Source organism: Callithrix jacchus, chromosome 1, assembly GCF_049354715.1.
Source record: "Callithrix jacchus isolate 240 chromosome 1, calJac240_pri, whole genome shotgun sequence".
NCBI lineage: Eukaryota > Metazoa > Chordata > Mammalia > Primates > Cebidae > Callithrix > Callithrix jacchus.
The window spans coordinates 2,859,665-2,884,507 of record NC_133502.1 but is presented as its reverse complement, the minus strand read 5'-3'; the positions used below and the strand labels follow the sequence as shown (position 1 = coordinate 2,884,507).

At 31.8% G+C, this 24,843-nt stretch overlaps 1 long non-coding RNA gene across 1 annotated transcript in view; it reads left to right on the top strand.

Annotated features, from left to right (window-relative positions):
- LOC144578919 (uncharacterized) overlaps positions 1-24,097 on the top strand; it is a 286,071-nt gene extending 261,974 nt beyond the window's left edge. The window contains exon 4 of the long non-coding RNA XR_013525467.1: positions 20,829-24,097. This is a non-coding gene — a long non-coding RNA (uncharacterized LOC144578919). The remainder of the gene's footprint in view (positions 1-20,828) is intronic.
- The last annotated feature ends 746 nt before the right edge of the window (positions 24,098-24,843 follow it).

Sequence of the window (24,843 nt, the reverse complement as noted above, 5' to 3'; positions counted from 1 at the left end):
GTTTCCCTGCATTCCTGAGCAAGAGAGTGAGTGGCCACTCCAAGACTCCACAACTCTGTGCTTTGGACCCAGGCCCTTGTGGCATGGAGGGTTCCTGATTCATGGGTTGAAAAGATTCATAGGAAAAGCATGGTTTCCCAGACAGGGTCACACAATCACTCACAGCCTCTCTTGACTGGGTATGGGGGCTACCCTGGTTTCATGCCACTTCTGTGTGTGCCATCGCCTTACCTTATTCTTCCTCGCTCTCCACGGCTTGAGACATCTGCCAAGTCAGTCCCAATGTGAAAACCTGAATACCTCAATTGCAGGTACAGAATTCACTGGCAGTTTTCATTGCTCTCCATGAGAGCAGCAGACCACAGCTGCTTCTAATTGGCCGTCTTGGCCCCTCTTCACTTCTATTTTTCTTATTGAGTTGTTTGAGGTCCCTGTAGATTCTGAATATTAGCTTTTTGTTGGCTGCATAGTTTGTAAATACTTTTCCCATTCTTTAGGTTATTGTTTATTCTGTTATTTATTTTGTTGTACAGAAGGTTTTTTGTATTTTTCTGAGTTTGATTAAGCCTCATTTGTCTATTTTTGCTATTGTTGCATTTGCTTTTGAGGTCTTAGTCATAAGTTATTTGCCTAGGTCAATATCCAGAAGAGATTTTCCTAGGTTTTCTCTTTATATCATAGTGTGAATAGCCAGAGCAAATAGTCTTGAGACTATTTTTACAGTCTAAAGTCTTATATTTATGTATTTAATATATTTTGAGTTAATTTTCATATATCCTGAGAGATATGGGTCTAACTTTATTCTTCTGCGTATGGATATAGAATTTTCCCAGCACCACTTATTTAACAGAATGTCCTTTCCCCGGTGTTTTTTTTTGGATTAACTTTGCTGAAGATGAGATGGTTGTAAGTATGTGGCTTTATCTCTGGGTTTTCTACTCTATTTCTGTAATTTATATGTTTATTTTTATACCAGTACAATGTTATTTTGGATATTATAATTTTTTAGTATTATTTGAAGTCCAGCAATGTGATGCCTTTTTTTTTTTTTAATTTGTTTGATTTTGACTTTTTTTTTTTTTTTTTGGCTTAAGATTGTTATGGCGATTGGCTCTATTTTGGTTCTGTATGAATTTTAGAATTACTTTTTCTTATTGTGTGAAAAATGGCATTGGTAATTTCATAGGAATTGCATTGCATCTGTACATTACTTTAGGCAGTATACTTATTTTACTGTTATTGATTCTTCCAGTCCATAAGCATGGAATATCTTTCTACTTGTTTGTGTCATCTATGGTTTACTTCATCATCGAAATCTTTCACCCTCTTGGTTAAATGTATTCTGAGGTATTTTATTTATTTTGTAGCTGTTGTAAGTGGGATTGAATTCTTGATTTGGTCCTCAGCTTGATCATTATTTGTGTATAGAAGTGCTACTTTTGTTTTTACTTTGATTTTGCATTCTGAAACTTTACTACAGTCATTTATCAAATCTAGAATTCTTTGGGAGACATCTTTAGACTTTTCTAAGTATATTATATCATCAGCAAACAGAGAAATTTGACTTCCTCTTTTACTTTTTGGATGCCTTTTATTATTTTCTCTTGCTAGGACTTCCAGTAATATGTTACATATGAATGGTGAAAATGGACATTCTTGTCTTAATCTGGTTCTTAGGAAAAATAATTTTAACTTTTCCCATTAAGTATTAAGTTGACTGTGAGTTTGTGATACATGGCTTTTATTATTTTGAAGTACGTTCCTTCTATGCTCAGTTTGTTGAGAATTTTTGTCATGAAGAAATGCTGAATTTTAATGAATGTTTTTTCTGCAGCTGTTGGAATGATCAAAGGCATTTCCAACAGCTGCAGAAATTGGAAAAAGTTTTACTATTTTACAATAAGATCAGAAATGTGTGATCATTCCAACTGTTATAATTTTTTTCAACATTTGGAATTAGCACACTTTTTTTTTCATGTTTACAGGTAAGTGATACTTTGTGATAATTTAATATAAAGTTTCTTTAAAAATAAAGTTTTTTTGTATTTTTCAGTAAATTGTATACTGTGTGTGTGTGTGTGTGTGTGTGTGTGTGTGAAAGAGAGACAGAGAGACAGAAAGAGAAGTGTCTTTGTAAGTGCTTACTCATTTTTAATTGGTTTGTTTCATTTTTAGGAGCAATTAAGCATTTTGATACAAGCATTTTATTGAATAAATATATCTAAAATACTCTAAATATTATTTTGGTCTGTGTCTTGCAATTTCATTTTTGATAGTGTCTTAGATAAATATGTTGACTTTTATTTTGAGAAAATTTATCATTTAATTTCTTTTGTAATTAATATTTTTGCCCTAAGAAATTTTTGCCTACTTGAAAATTATAAACATAAGAAATACTAATAACAAATACAGTACCTACTTGTCTTGGTTTTGAATAAACAGTTTTCTACCTCTCTGTCATGGCTTATTCTTTGTATAATTCAGCTCTATAAGAATTGATGATGTTGACCTATTTTTTATAACATAATGAGAAATATATGGTCTTATTCTGTCTTTTAAAAATATATACATGAGAACAAGAGTGGTTTTTATGCTTCTACCTCCTAATCAAAAGTGGAAGATCAATTTTTTCTGATTTTAATAATAATTATCTGCATATATCACTGTCTAGTACAATAATGAGTGTTGATGATTTGTTATTAGGCTACTTAAGAAAGATGTGCTTTAAGAGACAGGAAAATATTCAGGACATTTTATTAATTCCTAATATCAATGATTAATCATAATACAAAAAAATAGCAAGCATTTATACTTAATAAAAAATAATTCAATTGCATGTAAAATTATATCATTTGTAAAAGCTCAATTCCTTATACTGTTGGTGAAAGTGATTTTATTCTACCAAATATAGGTAACTTTTGTTAAAAGTGTATCAATAGGCAAGGAGCCGTGACTCATGCCTGTTACCCCAGCACTTTGAGAGGCTGAGGCAGTCGGATAATTTGAGGTCAGGAGTTTGAGACCAACTTGAGCAGCATGATAAAATACTGTCTCTACTAAAAAAAAAAAAAAAAAATTAGCCAGGTGTGGTGGTACAGGCTTGTAATCTCAGTTATTTGGGAGCCTGAGGCAGCAGAATCGCTTGAACCGGGAAAGCAGAGGTTGCAGTGAGCCAAGATTGCACCACTGCACTCCAGCATGGGTGACTGAGCAATTCTGTCTCAAAAATAAAATAAGGCCGGGCGCGGTGGCTCAAACCTGTAATCCCAGCACTTTGGGAGGCCGAGGCGGGTGGATCACGAGGTCAAGAGATGGAGACCATCCTGGACAACATGGTGAAACCCGGTCTCTACTAAAAATACAAAAAAAAATCAGCTGGGCATGGTGACGCGTGCCTGTAATCCCAGCTACTCAGGAGGCTGAGGCAGGAGAATTGCCTGAACCCAGGAGGTGGAGGTTGCAGTGAGCCGAGATCGCGCCATTGCACTCCAGCCTGGGTAACAAGAGCAAAACTCCGTCTCAAAAATAAATAAATAAATAAATAAATAAATAAATAAATAAATAAATAAATAAAAAGTAAATAAAATAAAATAAAAAATTTTATCAATGAAGCTTAGTAAAATTCTGTAACTAGAAAATAAAAAAGTCTGTGCCTAAGTGTGCTCACATGTAGGATAACCACTTACATTTTAGTCGGCTGGCTCTGTAATGTAGGACTTTGATTTTAGAATAGTGACAGTTTTCATTTCGAGAGAGGAGTTTCACCATTAAGCACGAAATGGACCTAATTAGCCCTTGTATTTTGTCTTTGGAGTTACGTCATCGGAGACCAATTTTTATATTTGCATTCATTAATAGCGTTAATCCTGCTCTAAGAAGTAAAGGATATAATAGTTTCTGTCATTTAAAGACAATACTCCTGCTATACATTGTTTATTGAAATCGAGTTGTCTTATGTTAAAATTTTTTTATTAAATTATTTTCACCTACAAAATCTTGCTTTAATACGGTTTTAGTGTTATTATGTATGCTACATAATTAGTAAGAAGATAATTCAAATACCTTAATCTTTTCTTGTTATTATGGTTTCTAATTTTCTAAGTTGTTATTAAACATAAAATATTCATGAGTTTGTTTTACTTTTTAGTTGTCACCAATGATGTAGTATGATGCTTGGGGCTAGTCTCTCTTGTGATTGTCATTATTAGTCAAGAAATGCAATAAAATGGTCCTTGAAGAATTAACTACATGAAGTAATAAGAATGCTTATTGTATAAGTCTGTCCAATGTTTCAAGCAATATTTTTCATTAAATTTTGAAGTCAAATTCACGAATGCATTTAGAAATAAGACAGTTAATCTCGCTCTGGTGAAGATTAACCTGGATTAAATATGTTTTTAGGAATTTTAAACACACTTACTCAGTTAGTATCTTGGAAATCTATCTTTAGGTATGTACTCATAAATCTTTTTACGATTTAAGTGCATATAGCCTAAAGATGTTCCCAGATATTTGGGAATATCTGGGTCAGAAAACCCAACATTTTTGTGTGAACCTCTATATCCTAAAATATGTATTACCACAGAATCAACTTTAGTGTATATGAAAAGCAGTCTTCAAGTAATTGTGTTGAAAAATAATTTCAAAATGTGTGTCTAAAGGCCAATATCTCAGAAAGCAGTAAATTGTAAAGAATACATTCGCTCTATAATATTAATGATATGAATAATATTATTACTAATTCAAAATGTAAATCAGGTTAAATATCTACAGAACCAACATTGTATTCCATTTTAAAATATTGTATAATTGAATTATGTAGTACTCTTCACACCATTCTATGCTCTATTTTGAATAGTTTTAATGCCTGAGTTATCTTGACTTCTACTAGCAAGAAAGTGATTGTTATTCTAAGGCAACACATCAGTCCTACTTTAGTAGACTGATGTTAAATGTAGATATGATATTATCATCCTTTCATTGACCCAATCATTCCTGCTGCATTGTTTCATGAAGCAAGCTATATAGCTTTGTCACAACTAGATAATGCTCAAAATTTGAAGTGATTTCTTTTCCACTTGCTCATCCACTACAACCCTTCATAGAATTTGGATCCCAGCAGGGCCAGGTCTCTACTGAGTACATGCAATTAAGGGTGCCATTTTAAAAGGAAACAGAGGAGCAGCCTTTGATTTGAATTTGTTTAACTTAAGTAAACACAATTTTTTAATAACAAAAATAAAAATATTTTGGCTAGATTCAGTTGATTAATTCTAAATCACCTCTAGTTGTTTCTACATTTTAAAACAAAACATCAATTTTTGTAGCCTAAACCTATGTAGGATTTTTTTTTTTTTTTTTTTTTTTTTGAGACAGAGTTTTGCTCTTGTTCCCCAGGCTGGAGTGCAATGGCATGATCTCGGCTCACCACAACCTCCGTCTCCTGGGTTCAAGCGATTCTCCTGCCTCAGCCTCCCGAGTAGCTGGGACTATAGGCATGCACCACAATGTCCAGCAAATTTTTTGCATTTTTAGTAGAGACAGGGTTTCACCATGTTGACCAGGATGGTGAAACCGAGGAGGTGAAACCTCGATCTCTTGACCTCGTGATCCACCCACCTCAGCTTCGCTGAGTGCTGGGATTATAGGCGTGAGCCACCGCGCCTGGACCTATGTAGGATTTAGATGATTTTTCAAGGTAATTCCATTGAGAAACCTTAAGAAATACTCATGAAAATATATCTCAATATGAATGACAATCTTTTGGCACTGTCCTCATATTAATTAAAATTTTGATTCACAAACAAAGTCTTAAGGAATATTATAACCCTCTATGAAACAGGTTAAAATAAAGTGTTCAAGAATCCCAGGACATAATAGATAATCATAGTTAAATTTCCCATTCATATCTATGGAAATTGTGAATAATTACTGAAAAGAAAAAAAAGAAAGGTTTCTAAAATGTTGAGGAAAAACTGGAGGAGGTATTTTTAATTATGTGATGAATCAGAAATACATTCAACTTTTAATTTCCTCTTATTGAAAGTTAATAGGAAAACATCACTTTTCTTTATGATTCATTAATTATGTTATAAGTACTTGGATTTAATACTTTCAGTATAAGAAAGCTGAGCATTAGAGAGATTTAGGTACTTTCCAAAAAATTCATAAATACAAAAAAGGAAAGCTGGGTTTAAGATAGGACAAATCACTTAACCAGGGTATTAGTCAGACCATATCTGGTTAAGCTGCAGTGAAAACATGCTCAGTATCTCATTGGTATATATCATATATATGTGTGTGTGTGTGTGTGTGTGTGTGTGTATACATATATATATATGTGTGTGTGTGTATACATATATATATATGTGTGTGTGTGTATACATATATATGTGTGTGTGTGTATACATATATATATGTGTGTGTGTATACATATATATGTGTGTGTGTGTATACATATATATGTGTGTGTGTATACATATATATATGTGTGTGTGTGTATACATATATATGTGTGTGTGTGTATACATATATATGTGTGTGTGTGTGTATACATATATATATGTGTGTGTGTGTATACATATATATGTGTGTGTGTGTGTATACATATATATGTGTGTGTGTGTATACATATATATATGTGTGTGTGTATACATATATATATGTGTGTGTGTGTATACATATATATATGTGTGTGTGTATACATATATATATGTGTGTGTGTGTATACATATATATATGTGTGTGTGTGTATACATATATATATGTGTGTGTGTGTGTATACATATATATATGTGTGTGTGTGTGTATACATATATATGTGTGTGTGTGTGTATACATATATATGTGTGTGTGTGTATACATATATATGTGTGTGTGTGTATACATATATATGTGTGTGTGTGTATACATATATATGTGTGTGTGTGTATACATATATATGTGTGTGTGTGTATACATATATATGTGTGTGTGTGTGTATACATATATATATGTGGCTGTATATACATATACACACACACAAGCATACACACCCTGATGTTTTATTTAAATACACACACACATATATAAAATTATTTCATAAGTATACATTTCTTACCTTCAATACTTAATATACATTTCTATAAATATTACTCTTATTGATATATATATATATATATATACCAAAGTTTTATATATATATGTGTGTGTGTGTATACATATAGTTATTTCTTACCTATACTAGAGGCTTACTGCAATTTGGATGCAGCCAGTGATTCACCTTCAAAACCCAGAATAAAAGATTTATTATCTGTAATAAGGTCAACCACTTTTACAAAAGAAAAATAGTTTTGTGACTTAATAATAAATCTTAAATGCTTCTGCTTTAAAGAACTCTTAAGAAGCAAGGATGATCAGAGTGTAAGTCTATACAACCTTTTTATAGTACAGATTGAAAATATCCATGGAGATTTAAAGCACATATTATCTTTGATGTCAAAGCTGCTCTTCTAGAAATCTGTTCCAAAGATATTCCCACAACTCAAACCTAATTGACCAAAGAAAATCACATAGCCATACCACCTTCACATGCAGAGAATGCTAATTGCACTTGCCTCCAAAAAGGAGTAAGGTGTATTTCTAACTCATTTGCTGTGTTTGAGTGTATGCGTATATTTATATGTGAATATGTGTGTATGTGATACTTACATACGTTTCTATAAATATCACTATTACTGTATTCAAAATTTAAAAAGTATCACAGTAAATATACTGTTAGGTATTCTGAAATTTGTAACTTTCATAGTCATGTGTGCTTTAAGCAAGTTTTACCTAAATTATATACATATGTGTGTGCATATACATATATATATATGCATGCTATAAGCAAGTTTTGCCTAAATTATATATAAATATGTGTGTGCATATACATATATATATACACATATGGTGATGTTTATTATATATACACTATGTATTTATTGTTTCATAGTGTGTATTTGAAAGATATATATTTATTGTTTTATATTTGTATGTTTAATTTACTTTGTTTAGGATTTTTTTCTACTTTTTGCCCTTCAAATATTTTAATAAATTTTTATCTGTCCAATATCATAGACTTTCCATTGTTAGCTCCTGGGATTCTTTTATAATTAAAGGATCTTCTTATACTCTGATTTCTCTTCTGATCATATAAGGATCTCCTTCCATTACAATATTATGAATATTAGTTTCTGTATATTTTAATACTTTTAATGTATCATTAATTTTATGTCATTGATTCATGAAGAAGTTATTGAAATGATGAATTTAGATAGATATATAGTCTTATTCATTTTTCTAAAGGATGAATTCTAAATTTATTGAATCATCAATTCTCCCATGCTATTTTGAAATCAAACATTTAGAGTAGCCTAGGTTTCCACAGCTATTCTGAATTTTAGGCTCTGCTTTATCATTATAAGCATTTATGGCTTTGGAAGTATTCATTTAAACATCCTAGTAGTAGAAGGTATTTCAATTTCTAGTTAGGTCTTCATATTACCATTTATTTTTGGAACTTCTATAGCTATTCTTTTGTGTTCATTTTTCCAGAAAAACTGCAGTAGCATAAGGCTTATTTTTAAAACTTAAAATATATTTTGTTAGTTTTGTTGTTTAGGTTAAAACAGATTTATTTATAGTAAAAGTTTTTCTTGGAGTGGATTCATACTACTGTAGATTTCCTCACTGTCTATGCTGGGGAGCATTTAAATAACCATTAAGTTACATATTTATTCAAATTATAATAGAATTTATCTAAGAAGCACTCTGAGCTTAGGACAATTTGAAGGCATAAGGTGGGAAGAGGCATTCTTTAAAATGTTCTAGATACTCAGATTGTTTGTATGCTTTTGTTTACAATTTTTTCTGTCATTTTCATAAATAGTATTTTCTCAAAAATGCATCATTTACTATGTGTTTCAAATATTTAATTTATAATTTATAATAAAATATTTATTTTAAATATATATGCCATATCTCTATCTAACCTAGTCTTGAATAACAAATGGACTAACAAGTTTTAGAAAGAAGGTAATTCTATATTACATTGTTTTAAATGGGACAAATAATTTATGTCTAACTCATGGAACAACTTATAAGAATTTTTGCAGTAATCACTTTTAAATGCAGAATAATTCCTGCATAAAGTAAAACATTAACTACACCTGTTGCATGGTTATTTAATATTTTAATACTGAATATTTAATATTAATATTAGCAAAATTACAAGTGATTATATTAGTTTATAATATGAAAATTATTATATGATCTAGCATATGCATTACATTTTCCCTCTATTGCATATGTAATATAATGCAATGCATACAAATCATAAAAACATATAATTATAACTTTACTAGTTCCATAAATATTAATATTCTATCTACAGAAACGATTGCAAAACACAAACTAAATTTAAAAATAAAAATAATTTCGGCAGCACGCTTTGCCTTTTCAAATTTTATTATTATTCTATTGGGAAACATTTCCTTAAAATACATTTTTGTATGTTTTTAAAGATACATTTTGTGTGTTCTTTTACTTAAAAGAGAGAAATTTGTAAAACTTTGGATATTTTCATCTTTGAGTATCTTCTCTTTCATCTTTGATATTTTGTCTTTCTCAATATTCTGGATTATGTTGTGTCCTCACCCAGTTTTCATCAGTGAACTACATTATTTTTTTAGACTGGGTCTCACTCTGTCACACAGGCTGGAGAACATGAGCACAATCATGGCTCACGGCAGCTTCCATCTCTCCAGGCTCAAGCCATTTTTCCATCTCATCTTCTCAAGTAGCTGGGACTTCAGGCACTTGCCACCACACTTGGTTAAATTTTTTGATGGGTTACCCCAGTGTTGTCCAGGCTGATCTGAAAATTCTGTGCTGACTCAATCCTTCCACCTCAGCTTCCCAAATATAATTTTTAATATGTTGAATGTAGAAATTATTTTCTTAATCTCTGTTTACATTTTACTTAAGTTTTAAGCCATTTCAAATTACTTTTTATCTTCCATTGTGCTAATAATGTATGTCTTCTAAATATTTATTTGAGAACTTGTTTCAACAAGGCTTTGTTCTAATTATCTTGTTATGTATTATGAAAACAGATTTTAAAATACCCCTTTCTTAAAGTAAATCTCTTTCTTATTTCAATTTAATTATCTTTTGGATGTATAACCAAAACTGTTACCTAAAGTAGCACAATTGCCCCCACATATACTGGCTTGAATATAATTGTTTATCCCCATCTAAAATAGTTAAAGCCTGGGAAAGGTTTAGTTAGGCAGTCCTGGTTTGTGTCATGAATTTGCAGTATTATAGCTGGCACTGAATTGATCAGAAAGTTTGACAGGGCTGGAGGATTCACTTCCGAATTATCTCACTTACATTTCTGAAAAGTTGGAATTGGCTCTTTGTTAAGGTCTCAATGCTTCTCTAGTTGGAGCTCAGCAGGGGACTGCTTAAGGGTTCTCACACCATGGCAGGTGGCTTCCCCCAGAGTACGTGAGGTGACGTATGTGTTCAAGATGAATGCTGCAATGCCTTTTATCACCTAGCTGTTAAAGTCACCATATTATGACCTCTGCCAAATTTTATGGCTTAAACAACAGCAAAAGTCTTGCCAGATTGAAGAATAGGAGACATAAACCACACATTGGAATGGAGTCATATCAAAGTCATGTTGAAAGAAAGATTGCAGAATGAAATGTATATGGTGTAGCCACCTTTGGAAATTATAATCTGCAACAGTTTTCTTTCTGGCTTCAAATTATATTCTTCTCACATGCAAAACATGAGCTTCCTTTTCTATCTTGTAAAGTTTTTAGAGAAATATACTGGTAGGATAGCCAGCTTAAACTAAAATAGAGAGAGGCCTTGGACTCTAAAATATTATGGATGAGAAATAGGCTGAGGGTGCTCTCAACTGAACTACCAGCTACTTTTTTTGTAAATGAAAACAAATGATACCTAATAAACTGGAACCGAGGGCAAGAGGCAGAGGCAAAAGCCACCCTGATATTGACAGGCAGTAAGCCTAAGCCTTAATCAAGGGACTGCCAGCCTGCACCACCCAGACTTGCATTTGGTTAGAATCAGTAACCATTATGTAGTTTCTATTTTCTGCCTTTTAGAATGAGAGTGTTCACTCGTATATTGGGTGTATGCAGGGTAGATGGCTTGAGATAAAGAGATATTTTACTCACAAAGCTATACTTCGGGAGCTACACAGCCTTTCTGAGCAGAGCTGACAGCTGGTCTGATACTGGCTTTGGGGGAAAACATGGAGAACAGGGATTGGAGGACTGTCAGACGTACAAGAGTTGACATCTGAAGAAGATGATTGATTGATTGACAGATAGTGTCTTGTTTATTGGAGCAAGTTTGTCCCAAACTGTAAGGCTTTTTTAAAAAAATATATATATATTTATTATACTTTAAGTTCTGGAGTACAATGTGCAGATTGTGCAGGCTTGTTACATAGGTATACAGGTGCCATGGTGGTGCTTTGCTGCATCCATTGCCCCATCATCTAAATTAGGTTATTTCTCCTAATGCTATCCCTCCCTAATTCCCCCACCCTCTGGTCTTCCTCCCCACCCCCAGGTACAAGTATGTGATGTTACTCTCCCTGTATTCATGTGTTCTCACTATTCAACACCAACTTATGAGTGAGAACATGTGGTGTTTGGTTTTCTGTCCTTGTGTCAGTCTGCCGAGAACAATGGTTTCCAGCTTCATCCATGTCCCTGAAAAGGACATAAACTCATCCTTTTAATGGCTGCATAGTACTCCATGATGTATATGTGCCACATTTGCTTTATCCAGTCTATCACTGATGGACATTTGGGTTGGTTCCAAATCTTTGCTATTGTGAACAGTGCTGCAGTAAACATACATGTGCATGTGTCTTTAAAGTAGAGTGATTTATAATCCTTGGGGTATATACCCAATAATGGAATTGCTGGATCAAATGGTATTTTTAGTTCTAGATCCTTAAGAAATTGCCACACTGTCTTCCACAATGGTTAATTTAGACTCCCACCAGCAGTGTAAGAACTTTCCTATTTCTCCACATTCTCTCCAGCATCTGTTACCAAGACTGTAAGACTTTCAAAACCAAAAGTCTATACTGGTTATTTGGTTTGGAAAAGCATTTTCATTGATTCAAGCTGTTGATGGATTGACTGGTTTCAGGTTATTTTTCCTTGCCATGTTCCTATGATTCAGGAACAATCGAGGATTTCCTAGGACAGTTTGTATTCTAACCACATCAAATTTCCCTTCACTGCTCCCAAGAATCATTTTTTTTTCCTGATCTTGGTGCATCAATATTAAAAATACCTCTTCTTTATAAAACTGTATTTAGATGAAAAGAGATTTATAGACCTACTAGAGGTCAACCTAGGAAAACCACCACAAGTGTATATCTATCTTGTAAGTGCTACAAATATTAAATGAGGATTACATATATACATAAATAAAATAAAAGCTATGAACTAAATGATGTCATTTATATGTAAATAAAATTATAAATGCATTTTTGTGGTGATTAAATGTAATTATAGGTAACAGACCAAAAAGAAAATGATTTATAATTACTTACTAAATCTTGAATTTTGAAGCAGAATAAAATTAATAATTTTTCACAAAATTATAATATTTTTTAAGTAAATATCAGTGTATCTCTTTGCCAACTACTATGATATTTTTTGTTTTATTTTAAAGAATCAAAGCAATTTGGCCATATTAAACATTGCAATATAAGAGGGCCTTCAGATTTTTAGCTGGGGGACCCTCACCAAATATCACAAAAATAATTACAAACAAATTTTTTTTGTGATCTAGAAATTAAAATAAGCTTTATTTTTCTTTTAAATGGTTTATATAATAAATCTATTTTAAAAACCTTATGCTGAAGGATAAAATATTAGCAATATTCTCAGTACAATTACCAGGGGACATGATTGTATTCATAGCTTCATTTTACAGCTAGTAAAACTGAGAATTAGAGAGACTAAAGTAATTTGTCCAAGGATGTTTATCTAGAACGCAACCCAATGGAGTTAAGTCAAAGGCAGTTTGATATGGAGCAAGGCTCATAACTATCATTTTTATACAGTAGTCTCCCTTTATAACATATGGTTATATAAATTTATCAACTTCTGCATGACTAAAAATTATGAATGACATATGCAATGTAGCCCACTCATGTTAATGAAAAGAATTTAAAATGTGTTGGAAGATATCTAAATATAGTATCAATACTGTATGAGTGACATTGTAAAATTGATCATGTTCTTATAGGCATCTAATAAAAAAGGTAAATAATTCCCTGAATTCAAGATGCATTATTAAAAAGATCTTGATTTTCTGTTTTATAAACTTGTAAATTCAGTGGAATCTCAATTAAAATTCCAATGGAATTGATTTGGAAAGTATGAAAAATATTAAGAAACAGAAAGAAATTATTTTTAAATATTCAAAATGCTCAAGGATTAATATTAATCATTTATAAATAGCCTCAAGTCAGTAAACATGGTGAAACCCTGTTTCTACTAAAAATAGCAAAAATTAGCTGGGCACGGTGGCGCGTGCCTGTAATCGCAGCTACTCAGGAGGCTGAGGCAGGAGAATTGCCTGAACCCAGGAGGTGGAGGTTGCGGTGAGCCAAGATCGCGCCATTGCACTCCAGCCTGGGTAACAAGAGTGAAACTCCATCTCAAAAAAAAAAAAAAAAAAAAAAAAAGTATATATATATATATATAGTATTCAATAAAGTTATTTAAGTAACTAAACACGTAAAACACTCCTCACCATCATCAGAAATCAAGAAAATATATATTGATGCAACGCTATCACTGAAAAAACATAAAATGCTTATATAACTAGGGTGGGGAAATTTAAGGAAATAGAAACTCTAATACATTGATGGGAGTATATATTTTTAAAGGTCAATTTGGCAGTAACTATCCAATATAAAATGTGCATTAACTTTGCCCCAGCAGTTTTACTTCTAGAAGTTGTACTTTACAAAACCCCAAAAGAGGTGCATGAGCAGGGATCATTCATTGCTTACAATAGCAAAAATTTCATTGTTTGCAATATAAAAGGAAAACAATGTTTTTTTTTTCAGGACTGCCTAAAAAGTCATAAATTAAAAAGGGCTGAAATATATTATGTCATATCCCAACAAAGGTTGTCTCAATAAGCAAACCTTACTAATAAAAATGTAATATTTAATTAACTTGACTGTGTGAAAACATATGTATAATATATAAAGTAACATAAATTACCAAAAAGTTCACATGTGTTACTACTTATATGCAAAAATTAGTGTATGTGTGTTAATATAAAAATAAGGATTTGATACACAAATATATTTAGTCATTATTAGTAAGATTTAGATAAGGGAAAGAGAGAGAGTTGATGTTCAGTTTTAAATGTTTTTCTCTATGAATTATATGGGTAATACACATAATATATTTTTTAACTATTAAAGTATTACAATTGTTTTTAATTTTATATTTCAGTAGAGGCTGGATCTTGCTCTGGCACCCAGGATGGAGTGCAGTGGCACCATTAAAGGATAACAGCTCACTGCAGCTTCAAAATCCTGGGCTCAAGCAATTCCCTACTCAGCCTTCCAAGTAGCTGGGACTACAGGTGCATGCATGCCACCATGCCTGGCTTGAATTACTAGATTTTGAATGCTTCCGTCCTTCTTTTCCAAAATACTGAAACTTATTTAAGAACAATTACATTTAGGGAGAATTGTTTGTAAGAGAAATAATAAAACATTTTGCATGGGACATTTTTATTTCAAGTGATATCCAGGGGCCATCTGCATTAGTACTCCCTTGAAGGACTACTGAAAATATACATCACCTTTACCACCATATATGTGTTAAAAAATGATTAATGGGAACTGATCATTACATGTAAGGAAAAAAGCTCTTAATTTATGCATGACAAAATTTAAAAACAACTGATTTAGATATTTTAATGTTTACTTTTGAAGGAATCTAGGAGAGGAAAAGTTACATATTCAGCAGGTATATTATATTCTATCTTCATTTCTACATTATTGCCGTTGGGATTATGTAGTCAGCATTCATCAAAGTGTTACTACTGACACAAACTTGATAGATAATTGCTTCAAGGAGGCTGTTAAAGGTATTTTCTCATAAATATATTATCGTAAAACTTACATTAACATTTCATTTTAGAATAGTATGTTGTCCTAAAGTTATCAAAAACTGCTAAAAGAATTATTTTTACATTTGATCTCTTTTGCCTACTAAGAAATAGAATATTAAATGAATCACTCTACACTGTTAATAGTGTCATGTGCTACTTAAATTATATTTATTATTTATATTTTATATTCAAATTATTTTTTAATTTGGGGTATTACATATAAATGGGGCTATTCATATATTAGTATTTTATTTAATGTATTTCAATAACCTCATATAATTCATACCCACACATAGAAGATATATAATTTAAAAAAATATATATATAAATTACTTCAACATAGATATCATTAAAAAGCAATTTCTGAATGTATATACATAAATAATGTTTATATTTTAAAATGCTCTTCAGTTGGGGCATATTTAGTGATTATTTAAAGCATCAAATATATAAAGTTTCCATTTCCAAAGGCAAGAAAACTGCATTTAAAATCATACTTAAATGGTAGAAAATCAAATAGTGAATGAGTTGCAAATATGCAAATATGACAAGATATTTCCTTTATGTAGTAATCTTTCAAAGATTAAATAACCTAATATTTTTCATAACTTTAATTCTATAGGTAGAAAACGCACTAAACACATGTCTCATGTTTGGTCTTACTCTATTTTATTTTTATTTTATATAGTATCCATTTCAGAAGCTAGTAGACATACAGAAAGTGGCCCAAATAAATCAATGTGAAGATTGTTTTTCATTTTCAAATGTTTTATGCTCAGAAGTGAAGGCTCATGCCTGTAATCCAAAAACATTAGGAGGTCAAGACTAGGGGATTGATGCCAGGAGTTAGAAGCTGTGTTGAGCTATTTTCATGCCAGTGCACTTTAGCCTGGGTGACACAGTGAGACACTGACTCTGAAAAATACGTGTGTGTGTGTGTGTGTGTGTGTCTGTGTGTGTGTAAAAATATAAGCAAGTTAAAAGTGAAATAAATCTCATGCAAATTAGGATTACTGAGGCAGAAGAACAAGATTTTAGAACAATACCTCTAGAAAACAGAATTTTAAAAAGCCTAAGATGGTTCTTTTCTAAAATTTTGCTGTTATAGTTTATAAAATACCAGAAACATAATAGTTATTCATAAATGCAAGTTTTCTTATTAATATTCTCATAGGAGCCAATTTTATTATAAATATTTATTATGAAACTATTATAGAATTCAGAGGATCTGTGAACTTCTATGAATAAAAATTTACACTTATTTTTAGAAATCTCTGACTAAAATCTATTGTTTATTTACTCATTAATGTAGATAACAAACTATAATAACATTAGAATGACACAGTTAATCACCAAAACAAACTACAGAATTTGAAGTTTTCATTGGACTTCATCAGCCTGGTTGTTCAAAGTTTAATGGAGAATTCCATGCATTTTAAAATACTTTAATGTAGTATGATATGAATACTACATTAGATGATATGAATGTGATCTTTTTATACTTTTATAATTATGTTTCATATAATTTTGTTTGTGATTACACATATTTTGTGTTGTACATTTAAAAACGATACACTTCATCATACTGACCATCTGACGAGAAAGAAAAGAGAAAGGGAAGAAGGGGAAAGGATAATCTCATGTATATCAATTTGTGTTTTGAAAAGAAAGTTAAATTTGTTTGTGTTAATAAGATTCTTAAATAAGACTCAAATTAACAAAATGATTCTCAGTTGATTCTAAATCAATTATTTGGGGCAACAAATTGAACAAAAAGACTAGAAAATGAGAAGCTGGCATATAAAAGACTTCAAAAATATTCAAAACAATCTTTTAGGAAAATTCAGTGTTGCATTATGCAATGGGGTAAATTTTATTTTGCATTCAAATTTTATTGTAAAATATATTTCCCCTATAAACTTAAGATGCCATTCATTTTTGAAGGTGTCATCATCTTATATACTTGAAGATGTAAAACCAGAAAATTAAAGTGTTGTATAAAGCTTTAATATCACACTCATTGTATGCATTTGTTATTAGGTATATTAAAAGATTTTTTAAAACAATGTTAAAATTAATTAAATATAAGAATCATAAAAACAATTTCTTTTTAGCATTAGGCTTCTGAAAAGTTAATGCATTAATTTATTTCAAGTATTTTCTGTTTTTTAAACCTGGAAATCAATAATTTATTCACCGTAAGAGTTAGTACAAAGTTGCTATCCCTTCCTGTTTATATGCATCAGTCATCTCAGAATATAGCTACTATACTGTGTAGAGAAACCTTTGGCATTCCATTTTTTAAAATTTATTATTACCATTTGAAAAGTAAATTTATAATGTGAGTATTAAGTTATTGTCTATGATTTGTTTTTATCCTTTGAGCAACTGTTTTCCTCAACTACATGGAAATGTTACAACTGTTTGTGAATTAATAATTCCAGTGAATATTCATTCACCATATATTACAACTAAGCATATTACTTACAAGTCAATAGTATAGAATACAATGCTTTGAAAAATGAGTAGCTAATATCATTGCATATTTTTTAAGATGCAGGAACACAACTCTGTCAAAATGAAGTTCGTAGAGGAATATTAAGTCGTCTAAGCATTTGTTCTAAAAATTTCTTTAAGTTGCATTGTTTCTCAGTCATATTAAATATACTTTCACTGGTTGAAAAATGGTTAATGTATTTGTGTATTTACTTTACTGAATTCAAGGGCATGAAAAAAAGAAATGCAAATTCTCCTTGTGAGACTTTATCTATAACCTTGTATAATCAGGATATACGTCCTTTTTGTGTTTCAACTTCAAACTATACAAGTAGAAAGTATTGATTATACCTTATTATTGTTAATGGAAAAAAGTCTGACAGAGAATATGTTTCTGTCAGTAACTCTTGGCTTTTCTGCAGGTTTGGTAAATCGATTTTTGGTATTATATTTAATTAAATGTCAGATAAAAATTATTTCTTAATTTTAAATCATTAATATAGAAAATAACATAATGTAAAACTATCAGTGTTAATAAAATACAAAAGCTATAATTAAGGTAATATTCCAGATTTTCTGATTATTTAATAACATATCAGTTCAAAAATGAATTTTAAAATTTAGCATACAATGATTTTTTCACCTCAACGACTCTTGATTTCCCAGGAAACTTGCAATAATGAATTTAATGAAGTCCAAATCTTCTTCATGTAATAAGGAGCAATCAGGAAGTGACGTGAAGATAAATGGACTTGATTTATCCTGATTCCTCTTTATGATAATATGAATTTCTAACACTTGAAGGTGAATGCATTCAACTAAAATTTCCATTCCTGTCTAATTTGGAGTATGAGAACAGACTGAATTTTTGTCTTCATTTAGTTAGATGATGGCGGAAGTTGTCTCCATATCTGTGGTTCAGGTGACACTGCTACCTGTAGGCAGAGGTGACCTCCTTTTGCTGCTGAGATTCATGCTTCCTAATCTCATCTCCCCTGCTTGTCCTCAAAGCACTGCCCTTGAACCTCTCATACGTCCTCCTCTCTAGAATGCAGTTTTATTAATGTGGCTCTGTCTATTCCTCTTCACTGCATCACCTTCCAAGAGAAAAAAATATTTCTGGATACTAAATCTGACTTGTAACACAACTGGATTAAATTCCCTGTTACATAATTATTTGGGAATGTGGGGAAATTTTTTTTCTATTTTTCTTATTTTAATGTAGATGATTTTCCTTCCCTTAAATAGTCTTGATCTTTTGAATCATTCCACTTTTCACTCCACAGGGATAGAGTGTTTTACTTGAACAGTAGGTGGCAACCACTTACAGATTCTGGATGGGTTTTTATATTTTCTATCAAAATTCCTAAGCATGGACAGGTAGATGTATTTCTAATGCTTCCCTACATTTCTTGACACACTTGCCCTAAGCTTTAGATTTATACAAAGTAATAATCTCAGTGAGTGTACTATGCATACTTAAGCTTTCGTCTTGTTGCACTATTTTATAATCTAAACTGGGAAGTAAGGTAGGAATTATTAGAAAACATAGTGTGCCTCACCTATGGAAACCATATCCTCCATGCCACTTTCTCCGGAAATAAAGCTAAAAGCTTTATCTTCAGTTTACTAATTCTTTTGTCCTATTCACTTGCTCAGAACTCAAAAAAGAAAAAGGTTTAGTTATCCCAACTGCTAAAGTCACTCCTTTGAACACTCTTAATGACTTAGCCTCTCTTTCATTTGGTTACCTCCCTTGGCACAAACTCAGCCCTAATTGAAAACAATTCTTCCCTGGGACAACAGAGCAATAAAATATTGTTGAAAAAAGTCATATAAATCTACTGACTGGTATTACTTTAAATTTGTTACGATAAATTTCAGTGAACACCCAACTTTGCCACCTATATTAAAGCATTTAGTTACAGTTCTGCTTTGCTTTTTCATGAAATGTCAATTTCACAGCTATCACTTTTACAGTGGAACTGTCCATGTGCTATTCCTCTCCCTTGTTTCAGCATATTATTTTGGCTTATTATTCATTGAAAAAAGAGAAGTAGAATAACATACTTATGCCTCCAATTAAATAAACATTTGCAGAGAAATGCTGCTACTCTTTTCTTCTTCTGATTGTACTCCATGAGTTGAATTGGCTCCTCTCAAAGTCAACTCTGCCACACTGTAAATTTCATATTCTCTCTCTCTTCGAAGAAGCTTTTTCTAATAGCCATCTCCTTTGTCTTTTACAAGATGAATTGTATTTTACTCTACTTATAGGTAATTCATATCAGCATACAAACATATTCCATAATATATTAACTAATCTACATATTAAATATATTCCTTTGCCATCTACTTCACTGTAACAACTGATCAGCATATTTTCTTCTAGGCTTCTTACAATTGTATTTGCTCTTTATACTTGTGTATATGTCTTCTTCATCCCACTTAAATCAGGTGAAATGTCTTAAAAATGACTTCCTAAAGCCACTAATTGCTGTGTTAAGAAACCCATTTACTGAGTTTCATCTTATTTACCCTCTGGACAATAAGGAACAAACACGTAAAGGCCTGCCTTCTCTAGATGTTCCATTTTATTGACTTCCTTTACATTATATTGTCGCCATTTCTCATTCATCCAACTAGCCATTCATACACATGTTCTTTGTAAAGCCATTGCTGTAACTGGTGACTTTATTTTGGGAGTACAGGGATGACAATACTCACATAGGTACTGCGTCCTGTATATGTATGATTTATGGGTTGATGGTTAGATTGATTTTAGACATGTGGTAAAAGGACACACACACTCTCCACTCTATCTACTTAGTATCTGTTAAAAAATATATCATGATGATGAATTGAATACTACTATTAATAGTAATAATAACTTGAAATATTGATTATTTTAAACGTTTTCAATAAAGTTAGATGAATTAATAATCACTATATGAAAGTAAAATAAACCAAAAAAGGAAACTTGAAAGTCACAAAAGTAAAATGCATATCATTCATTTGTTTTATTAATAGCTAATTATTTGCAAAATGTATTTGAAGATGTATTAAAGATATGTCTATTGACATTTAATTAACATATTGCTTTTCAGAACACACACGTTGGAAATACTAATCAATCTCAACTCAGTCTTAATTAAAATCATCTGTGAAGTCAAAGACCACTGAGACAAGATTTTTCCAAGTAAAACGAACAGTAAGATAAATACAGTGACCGAACTGATGCAAATCAAAACATTGACTTTTTTTATGTATTGTAAGCTATTTTTTTGGTATTATATTTGGTTCCTTGCACCTAGAGTGAATGCTCCTTTTTGTCATGCCAATCATTTATAGTTGATTGACATTATTTATATTTGTGATGGGTAAATTATACCAGTGTTATGTGACAGTTCAAAAGCAAATACTTCTAGCAATAACTGTGATTGTGTGGCCACTCAGTGATTTGTGACCAGTAGGAATGCAAATAAGTAGAATAATAATAACACAGTCTCTTTATTATGTTAAGAGATTTTTGTTTCTTTTTAAAATTATTTTAAGTTTTAAAAATTCATACCATAAATTGAATGGGGATTAGAGTTACTTGACTATGAACCCTTACATAGAATTTACGCTTACCTTCATCGTGATTCAGGACAGCTCTGTCCCCTCTAAAAAATCTCATTCTATCTTTTTATAATCACACACCCTCAACATACAAACTCACTCACACACTTGACTCATGTCAACCACTGGTCTGTTCTCTGACATGTAATTTTACCTGTTACAGATTTTGGAATCATACCTCATGTGACTGAAACCCAATGCTTCCCTCAACATAATGCTTTAAAACTACATCCAAGCTGTTGGATGTATCAAAAGTTGGCTTGTTTTGATTTCTGAATAATAGTACATTGTCTGAATAGAGCTGCCACAAACATTCACAAGTTTTAGTCTGAACAGAATATTTTTTTCCAGAAACACATGAGTAAGACTGCTTGGTCATATGGTGAGTGCATGTGTCAACAGTTTTATTCCAAACTGTTTTCCAAAGTGGCTGTATTATTTTGCATTTTTGCCAGGAATATATGCAACTGTCAGCCACTCCACAAACTTGTTTGTGCTTGGTATTGTCAGCATTTTTATAACGTAGATTATAATACATCATTGTGCTCTTAATTTACATTTTCCTAAAGGCCAATTAATTCGAACATCTTTCCAGACACATATTTATCATCTTTATAGCCTCCTTAGTGAAATGCCAGTTCATTTTCCCATTTTTAATAGGATCAGTACTTTTCCTACTGCCTGTAGTTCTTTAAATATATCTGTGTATGCATGAATGTGTGTTTAAATTATTTATAAGCTGTAGATGCTAATATATTATTTGCTAGTTATGTTTTACATTCTGTTAACCATCTTTTGTGGAAGCAAAAATTTTGATAATTTGATATATTTTTAAATTTTTTGTTTTATTATTATTATACTTCAATTTCTAGGATACATGTGCAGAGATTGCAGGTTTGTGACATCGATATACACATGCCATGGTGTTTTGCTGCATTCATCCCCCTGTCATCTACATTATGTATTTTTCCTAATGCTATCTCTTCTCTAGCCCCCTACCCATGACAGGCCCAGTGTGTGATGTTCCCCTCTCTGTGTCCATATATTATCATTGTTCTACTCACACTTATGAGTGAGTGAGAACATGTGATGTTTCGGTTTTTGTTCTTGTGTCAGTTTGCTGAGAATGATGGTTTCCAGCTTTATCCAATTCCCTGCAAAAGACATGAACTCATCCTTTTACATGGCTGCGTGGTATTCCATGTTATATATGTGCCACATTTTCTTTATCCAGTCTACCATTGATGGGCATTAGGGTTGTGAACTTTGCTATTGTAAACAGCGCTGCAATGAACATACATGTGCATGTGTCTTTATAATAGAATAATTTATAATCCTTTGCATCTATACACAGTAATGTGATTGTTGGGTCAAATGGATTTCTATTTCTAGATCCTTGAGGAATCGCCACACTGTTCCACAATGGTTGAATTAATTTATACTCCCACCAACAGTGTAAAAGTGTTCCTATTTCTCCACATCCTTTCCAGCATCTGTTGTCTCCTGATTTTTTAATGATCACCATTCTAACTGGCATGAGAAGGTATCTCAATATGGTTTTGATTTGCATTTCTCTAATGGCCAGTGATGATGAGCATTTTTTTATATACTTGTTGGCTGCATAAGTGTCTTTTTTTGAGAAGTGTCTATTCATATCCTTTACCCACTTTTTGATGGGGTTGTTTGTCTTTTTCTTGAAAATTTGTTAAAGTTCTCAAATCCAGTAGATTCTGGATATTAGCCCTTTGTCAGATGGGTAAATTGCAAAAACTCATTCTCATTCTATTGGTTGCCATTTCACTCTAATGATAGTTTCTTTTGCTGTGCAGAAGCTCTTGTTTAATTACATCCCACTTGTCTATTTGGCTTTTGTTCCAATTGCTTTTGGTGTTTTTGTCATGAGGTCTTTGCCTATGCCTATGTCTTGAAAGGTATTGCCTAGGTTTTCTTCTAGGATTTTTATATTATTAGGACTTATGTTTAAATCTTTAATTCATCTGGAGTTAATTTTTATATAAGGTGTAAGGACAGGATGCAATTTTAGCTTTCTGCATATGGCTGGCCAGTTTTCCCAACACCATTTATTAAATAGGGAATCCTTGCCCCATTGCTTGCTTTTGCCAGGTTTGTCAGCAATCAGATGGCTATAGATGTGTGGCGTTATTTCTGAGGCCTCTGTTCTGTTCCACTATTCTATATCTCTGTTTTGGTACCAGTACCATGCTGTTTTGATTATTGTAGCTTTATAGTATAGTTTGAGGTTAATTAGCATGTTGATTCCAGCTTTCCTTTTTCTCTTTTCACTTAGGATTGTCTTGGCTATGTGGGATTTTTTTGGTTCCATATAAAATTTACAGTGTTTTTTTTTTTCCAATTATGTGAATAAAGTCAATGGTAGCTTGATTAGGATGCATTGAATCTGTAAATTACTTTGGGCAGTATGGCTATTTTCACAATATTGATTCTTCCTAACCATGATATACATATTTTTAATTTTACAAATCACACTTCTTGTAAGAATTCTTTGCCTAACCCAGGTTGCTAAGATTTTTCTACTTCATGTTTCATATGTTACGCTTTGCATTTGTATATATGTTCTAATCAGGATTTGCTTCTTTTCTATAAAGTATGAATTCTAGGTTTTGCTTTTTTTTTTCATAGTTTTGCTTATTTTGGGTACATGGGTGAATAATTGTTCTAGAAAACCCCTTGAAAAGACTTCTTTCTTTATTAAATTTTATAATTTTGTTGATCATTATTTGGCCATGACTGCATTAATCTTGGTTTGCTTTTCATATGCTACTCTATTGATCTATATTTCCAGCCCCTTTGCTAATACTGCATTGGTTTTAATTTCTGTAACTTGAAGTCAAATCTTAACATTAAAGTAAATCTTCCCACCTTATATGCCTTTTTTTTTTTTTTTTTTTAGACAGAGTTTTGCTCTTGTTACCCAGGCTGGAGTGCAATGGCGCAATCTTGGCTCACCACAACTTCCACCTCCTGGGTTCAGGCAATTCTCCTGCCTCAGCCTCCCGAGTAGCTGGGATTACAGGCGTGCACCACCATGCCCAGCTAATTTTTGTATTTTTAGTAGAGACGGGGTTTCACCTTGTTGACCAGGATGGTCTCGATCTCTTGACCTCGTGATCCACCCGCCTCAGCCTCCCAAAGTGCTGGGATTACAGGCTTGAGCCACCGTGCCCAGACTCCTTATATGCCTTTTTAATCAAAATTGTTTTACTCGGTATAGTTTTTTGTTTGTTTGTTTGTTTTTGCTCTTCTTATGTGCTTTAGAAATTTATAAAGTTTAGAAACTTACAATCAGTCTAATATAAATTCTACAAATATGTTAAAGTTTTATTAAAACTAGTAAATTCACAGGTCAATTTGGATAGAATTCACATCTTAGCTATGATCAGTCTGTTAATTCTGGTCATTTTACTTCTCCCCATTTATTTAAGACATTTTTTATTTCATTCGAGTTTTGTAGTTTTACAC